We start from the raw sequence: 7,734 nt of genomic DNA on the forward strand, positions 1-7,734 counted from the left end.
TTAGAGGGGGAGGTGCAGAGGGAGAGGGAGAGAGAAAATCTTAGGCTCCCTGCTGAGCACGGAGCCTGCCGTGGAGCTTGATCTCATGACCTGAGATCACGACCTGAGCGGAAATCAAGAGTCAACTCTTAACTGACTGAACCACCTGGGCGCCCCTTACTCTGTTTTAAGAATGGGGAAACGGAGGCTGACAAGGCAATGTGCCTCTCTCCACATCAGAGGAGTGCGGATAGCTGGTCTAGAACTAGAAGTCAAGCACTCCAACTCCCTATCCAGGGCTCTTTCCATCATGTCGTTCCATCTGAGAAGCCGTGGCAGCTGCAGCCATCTTGTTTCTCTGTGTCTGTGTACAAAAACCCTGAGCCTCACACTATGGCCAAGAGCCCAGCCCCTGCTGTGCCATTTATAGGATAAGCCTAGGGCTGGGCCAATGGCGTAGGGAGACACTCAGAAAATCATTGTATGAATGAGGAAAGGAAGGAAAGAAATGCCCTCCAGACACTTTAGAAGCTCATCCTTCCTGAAGGTAACAGGGACCCATCAGCTAGCCATCTGGGGGCAGACTGATCACATTGGACCCCTTCCATCATGGAAGGCATGGGTTTGGTCATCACTGCAATAAACACTTATTCTGGATGTGGATTTCCACCCTTTCCTGAAATGCTTCCACCAGCTCAACCATCTGTGTGCTCACAGAATCCCATTCGCTGTCCTGGTATTCTATATGATGTTGCTTCTGACCAGGGGCATCTCCTCCCAGAGCAGTGTAAGGGGAACAACAGATTTGTGCTCACAGGAGTTCACTAGTCTTACCACATGCCCTGTGACCCAGAAGCAGCTGGCCTGATGGAACGTGGGATGATCCTCTAAAGGCTTGGTTATGGGACCAGTTGTCCTGAAAGGTTGAGTTCTGCTGTAAGGGATGCACACTCTATGCTCTGAATCTGTGACTGTCTCCCATAGCTGTCAAGGGGTGGGAAGGGGAGGGCTATTCCTTATCCTCTAATTTACCCTCAGTCAAGGTCAGTTAAGCTAGTCAAGTTACCTTGAGGCAAGTCGCTTCTCTAACTTACCTGCAGAAACTTGCAGCTTAGCTGGTTTGAAGGCCTTAATTGTGATGGAGGTGTGCTTCCATCAGGGGACACAACAATGAGTCCCTTGAACTGAGACCGCCATCCAGCCATGCTGGGCTCCTTGTGCCTCTGAACCAAAGGAAGTTGGGTTGCTGCTACAAAGTGGGGGCAAAAGAGCTATATCTGCAACTTTAGGGTACCTCTGAGTACAGCTGACCCTTGAATAACGTGGGGCCTGGGGTGCTACCCCACACCCCCACATACACAGTAGAAAATCTCTGTACATAATACAAAGTTAAAATATGAAGTCCTCTTTGACCCAGCATTTCAACTGTGGTGATGTCAGTCCAGTCCCCGACATATCACCCTAGCCTTGCTTGTCATTCTTACCCACTCCCAGTCCAGAGGGCTCATGCCCTGTTTGAGTTCCTTGTAACAGCTCAGTGCTCCCCCAGGTCCTCTGTGTCAGGAGCGCCTTCTAACATGATCTGCGGGGCTCTTCCCACTTTCTCCTCCAGCCCATCTGCACATTCTTTGCCCATCTGCTACCCAGACTTTTGGATCCCAGAGCTTGCAGATGCCCTCTGGCCTCAGGACTTGTCTGTCCCACAATCAGGACTTGTCCCACCCCCAGACCCCACCCAGAGGGACCTATGTGTCATCCCATGGCAGATTGAACATCATCTCACGGAAGCCTTCTTGGGCTCCCAGCATCCTACATGGTTCCTTCACAGCTCTTGCTACTTTTGGTAATTATAATCTCTGGTGATTCTTTGTTTTTCACTGATGTCTGCCGCCCCTACTAGATCATGGTCTTCCTGAGGGCAGGGACGTTCTGTATGACTTACTGTCGCATCCCAGAGCCAGCACCGAGGCTGGCACATAGGAAGCATTCATTATTCAATGGACAGATTCATATAAGAGGAAGGCATGTGCTGGAAACATCTTGGATGAAAGAAGTGTATGATGTTCTGGGAAAACCCCTCCTGGTTTCCTGAGAACACACAGTTGGAAATGTTAGGGGGACCAGATCACAGGGGGACTTAATCCCCCACATTAAGGGGGATGATTCAGATTGTTCAGATCCAGAGAACCACAGAAGGTGGCAAATGGAGGAGTGATGTGTGTGCCAGTCAACCCCTTTGGCTGTCTCCATGGTTGCAGAAGGAGAGCTGGGGGCTGGGAGGTCAGATGGGCTGGCACCACCATCCTGATTAGGGTCCTGGATATAGGAATAGCATTAGCATTTGTGGCAATTAATCTAACCTAGCAGCTCTTCGTTCTTCTTCCCTGAAAAAACAATATGTCTGTACGAGAGAGAGGTGGCAGTGGAACCCCAGAGGGGCCTGAGTATGTTCCTTTGATCACAAAGAGATTTTCACAAATGGTCCCTCCAGAGGCAGTCACCAGGACATGATTAGACAGCCCTGAGGCTTGGAACAGGGGCAGGGCTCTTGTCCCTATGGCCAGGAGCTGTGGGGACAGCAGAGCCTGGCAATAGTGAATGGAAAGTTGGCTTGTTAAGCAGTAAATCTCTCTCCAGCAACTCCTTCATTTAGGGTTTGACACGGAGCCAGCAGAAGGAGCCTGGGAGACCCTGGAGCCTGAGAAGCCCCTGGAGCCTCAGCCAGAGCCAGGAAGGGGCTGCTGAGAGCTGGGTGTGTGCCATCCACCAGGAGCAGGCTGCCCTGGGACCTGTTGTGCTCGTGCTGTCCCAGTGCATGCGTCACACTTGAGCTCCAGCCCCTAGGAGGCTTGTAATTGGTTGCAGCGATGGAGAGCGGGGCCACCAGGTCACCTAGCTCTTCTCCTCACAGTAAGTCACTGTGGGCAGGAGATGACAGGGAAGAGGCCAAGTGAAAATCTAGGTAATAGCTACCCTAGACTTGAATGCTTACTCCATGCCCGGAGTCAGTCTTTCTAAGGCTACGCATTCAATCTGAGCTCAGTTCTTTTCTTTCTCTCCCAGTGTGCTCTGTGTTTGTCCTTTAGAACACTTAGCAGAGTTAAAACAGAGATATAATTTCCTGTGTTTGTTGATTTAATATCTGTCTTTCCTGCTAGACTATAAACTCCACGAGGGCAGGGATTGGGTCCCACAAGGGTAGGGATTGGGCCCCAGCACCTCCCATGCCGCCTGACTGGTAACTGGCATGCACGAGGTGTTTGCTGGACACATGAATGACCTTCCTGGCGGAGCAGGTGCTGCTACTCTGCTTAGTTCAGGACAGGTAAACTGAGGCATAGAGAGGTTGGAGGGGCCAAGCCACGGAACCCAAAGGTGGCACTCAGGATCCAGATTTACAGTGAAGGTGTGGGGCCCAGGTTTGGAGCTGATAAATCTCAAACTGGGGAAAGGGAGGCCCCTGTCCTTTTTGGCCCTTGGCCGTTGGCATGTGAGACCAAGTCTACTGGTGGTCATGAGTCCAGTCTAGCAGGGAGCTGGTCTGAAGGTATGGTGTCAGAGAGAAGCAAAGACTAGAGGGAAGGGTCTGAGTTCCTGGATCCAGCCATCCCTTTGCCCTGTCTGCAGGTGGGAACGGAGCCTGTACATGTCTCTAGAGCTTAGGCTGGCTGACTCCCACCCGTCATACTTGTAATGGAGAATCCCAACCAACATGGCAGTCAAACTCAGCTGCTCCACTGGTGTGGCGGCAAGAGAGCCAACCACCTGGGCTTTGGTTCCAAGTGCACCTGCACTGGCCCTTGGTATGTGACAGAGCAAGTTGTCTTCCACCTCTGGGTCTCAGTGTCTTCAGCTGTGCAATGGGCATGATTGATTTCAGCTCTCCGGCAGGAGTGGGAAGTGCCGAGAGAGGAACTCTCAGTGCCTGCCATCCCGCAATTGCTTAGGAAGCGCTGGCTGCTTGTGTCGCCCCTCTAGGTGGCTTTTGGCTGCAAGGGACAGAAGACTCATGGGAGAGTAGCTTAAATCATGAAGGCTTATAATCACCCTGTGATAGACCAGGGGCTGGGCAGTCCCAGGGCAGTGGATTCAGAAGCTCAGCAGAGTCGTGAGGGGTCTAGGCTCTTCCTGTCTTTCAGCCTGCCGCTCTCGGAGCGTTGTCCACTTCCCTCAGGGTCTCGAGGCGGCCAGCCAGCTGCAGGCATCACCTGGTGTAGGCCTGAGGAGGAGGTGTTTCTATTTATCTCCCCTTGTACGAGCGAGGAGACTTTCCTAGCAGTTCCCCAGGGGACTCCCCCTCAAGTTCTGTGGGCTGAAACTGTCATATGCCCTTTGTTAAACCAGCAGCTACGAGAGGAATAGAGTAACCCCACCCCAGGGATCTGGGGCAGGGGACCGAACACTGTTGGTTTTGTTAGCGAGGAGGAAGGGGAGAATGGCCGTTGACTGCGTCTGCCGTGTTTGTCCACTGAGACGCCCCAACCGTCTTCCACAGTGCCCGGCCGTAGTAGGTGCTCAGTAAGGACTCACTGAGCAAGTGACTCTGTGAGCTGGCTGCTCCAGCTGTCAGAGCAGAGCAGGAGCACGAGGTCCTGCCATGGAGCAAGGTTCCTCAGATGGCTGTGGCTCCGTGTCTTTCCTCCTGCCTTTGGGGAGGTACCCGAACTCACTGGCTTGCCACGGATGGGGGTGGGGCCTGCAGGGGAGGTTTTGGCTCAGTAGGGCCAGAGGGGCCAGGCTTCCACAGCTGCCTCAGTTCAAGGAAACAATCTAGGTCCACCCACTTCGGTCTGGAGGCTCCGAGGGGCAGGCCAGGTGGGTGGAAAGGAGGGAGCAGGTGAAGGGAGGGGCTGTGGCTCCTCCAGGGGAGGCCCTAAGGGCTGCAGAGGTGGCACAGAGGTGGCTGCTTGGGCCACAGCATGTGAATGGGGGAAACATGCTCCTTTTTTACTCCAGTATTTAGCTCATTCCATGTATCTTCACCGAGCACCTGCGATGTCCCAGCATGTGCTGAAATCTGGTGAGTACTCAAAGGTCAGTAACACCAGCATGGCGCCTATCCTCCTGGAACTGCTAGTTTAGTGGGGGAGGCAGATCCTAGTAAAACAACCAAAGGGGGGAATTTAAATGGTGGCCATAGTAGTGACAAGGTGAGCGGCATGAGCCCCCAGGGGGAGATGGCAGGGAGAGGAAGACAGGAGAATGACTTTGTGATGTGCTCAGAAGGTAAGGTCATGGAGACAGGTCAGCAGTGAGGTGGGAAAGAGGGAAGTATGGGGCGCCCCTCAGGTTTCTGGCTCATCGAATTGGATAGATATGGCTGCTATTCAGAGAGATGGAAAACACTGGAAGAGAATCAGGCTGGAGGAGAGGAGCAGGGGGAGCTCATGAATTGGGCTTTCAGTCCTGTTGAGTTTGAGCTATGCGCTCAGCCAGGCAGCTGAATGAATAGGTCTGGAAGCAGCTAGACTTCTCCAGCTCTCCCATCCCCAGGACATGGGGAAGTTCTGTAGATGGGTAGATTCCCCTATTCCCAGTTTTTCATCTCTGGCCCTTGTGAGCCTGAGGCTTGGTCCTTAAGTGAAGTAAGGACAGGCACTGAGCACTTACCCAGAGCCAGGCTCTCTTTTTTTAAAGACTTGACATATTTCAGCTTATCGAGTTCCCGTACTAACCCCAGAGAATAAACACTGTTGTAACCGCCCACTTCACCTACGGGGAAACAGAGGCCCAGAGATCCTATGTAGCCTGTTGTGTGAGGTCAGGGGGCAGAGCCCAGATCTGGACCCTGCATTCTTACCCGCTGCGCCACCGTACCATTTGCGTGAGCTTCAGGGACCGCATGTTGGGTCGCTCCTCACCACAGGCTGACAGGAAGCTGTTCCAATCCTGATACTGTGACGGCACATTATGGTGGCACAAAGATGTTAGTGAAATTCACATTAGAGAATTTGGGAACCAGAAAATGGAATTTGACAGCTGACAACAGAGGCATCTTGAGTCTTAAAACTTTGTGCTCCTCTGGGGGAGACCCTGGTTGTTGTGGTGCTGAGTCCTTTCCCTGTGACCCCTGGCAGAGCTCAGCTGTTTAAGCTCTGTGAGAAAGTCCCCAGGGGCAGAGGCAGGTGGTGCGCAGGACCAGGGACTCAGATACAGGGAGGAGACCGGGTACACACGGGGCTGTCACAAGTGTTCAGCAAGGGGGAGCTGAGAAAGAGCTGGTAGGCCCGACTTCAGGCGGCCCCCCCCCCCAATCCTCCTCTGTTAATTCAGGTGAAGTGGTTGTCTTACTGGAGTATGTTGGCTGACAGGATTGTAGCAGGCTTCTTTCTTCACAGGTTTTTTTAAAACCCCCTTTACTTTTAAATTATACTTGAAACAGATATAGAAAACCACAGAAGACAGAGGCAGAGTGAATTTGTATAAGGTGACCATTCTGGTAAATCAGCACCTAGATCAAGAAGTGGGCCCGCGGCAGCTTCTCTGTGCTCTGTCCCGAAGGCATATCTTTCCTCTCCCCAAAAAGTGGCTCCCCATCCCAACTTTTATGCTGATCATTGCCTTGCAGTTCTCTATAACTTCACCACCCAAGAGCACCTTCTTAAACTCTACCATTTAGTTTTACCTGCTTTTGCAAATTAGTAGTAAAAATTGTAGTTAAAAAACACACAGCCTAAAATTCACCATCTTAACCATTTCAAGCGTGCAAGCGCGCAGTTCCGCGGTGCTGAGTATGCTCACGTTGTGCGATCATCGCCAGCGTCCCTCTCCGGAACTTCATCTCGCCGAACTAGAACTCTGCCCCGTTGAACGACTCTCTATCCCCTCTTCCTTCCCCTCCCCACCGAGAACCTCCATTCTACATTCTACTATGAATTTGATTACCTCACATAAGTGGAATCACACAGTGTTTGTCTTCTTGTGACTGGCTTTTTTCACTCAGCATTAATGTCCTCAGGGTTCATCTACATTGCTGCATGTGACAGGATTTCCTTCCTTTTTCAGGCTGCATCATAGGCCGTTGTGTGTATGTACCACATTTTGTTTATCCGTTCATCTGTGTGAAGGATAGTTGAGTAGCTCCTACCTCTTGGCCATTGTGAATGAGGCTGCTGTGAACACGGGTGTATACTTACCTACTTTTTTATTTGATATGTCTTCAAAGTCTCTTTTAACCCCAAGATTCTCCCATCATACCTTCCCCCCTCTTTTTTTTTTTTAAAGATTTTATTTATTTGACAGACATAGATCACAAGTAGGCAGAGAGGCAGGCAGAGAGAGAGGAGGAGGCAGGCTCCCTGCTGAGCAGAGAGCCGGATGCGGGGCTCGATCCCAGGACCCTGGGATCATGACCTGAGCCAAAGGCAGAGGCTTTAACCCACTGAGCCACCCAGGCGCCCCTTCCCCCCCTCTTTTAATTATATGGTGAAGATCCCAGGCATTGGACCAGTTGGCCTTCCCCAGTCCGGATTTCGCTGACTGCATACTGGTGATGCATGATGTTCAGCATCTGTATTTCCAATCAGTGGGTAGTAGGATACAGAGGCCTGATCAATTCAAGTTGTGATTTTTTGGCAACTATAGGTGGCGTGTTCTTCCATCAAAAGGTGCTCATAGGGATGCCTGGGTGGCTCAGTCGGTTAAGCGGCTGCCTTTGGCTCAGGTCATGATCTCAGCATCCTGGGATGGAGTCCCACATCAGGCTCCTTGCTCTGCAGGGAGGCTGCTTCTTCCTCTGCCTCTACCTGTTACTCT

The sequence above is a fragment of the Lontra canadensis genome, unplaced genomic scaffold (genome assembly GCF_010015895.1).
Source record: "Lontra canadensis isolate GAN:19392208 unplaced genomic scaffold, GSC_riverotter_1.0 scaffold3, whole genome shotgun sequence".
Classification (NCBI taxonomy): domain Eukaryota; kingdom Metazoa; phylum Chordata; class Mammalia; order Carnivora; family Mustelidae; genus Lontra; species Lontra canadensis.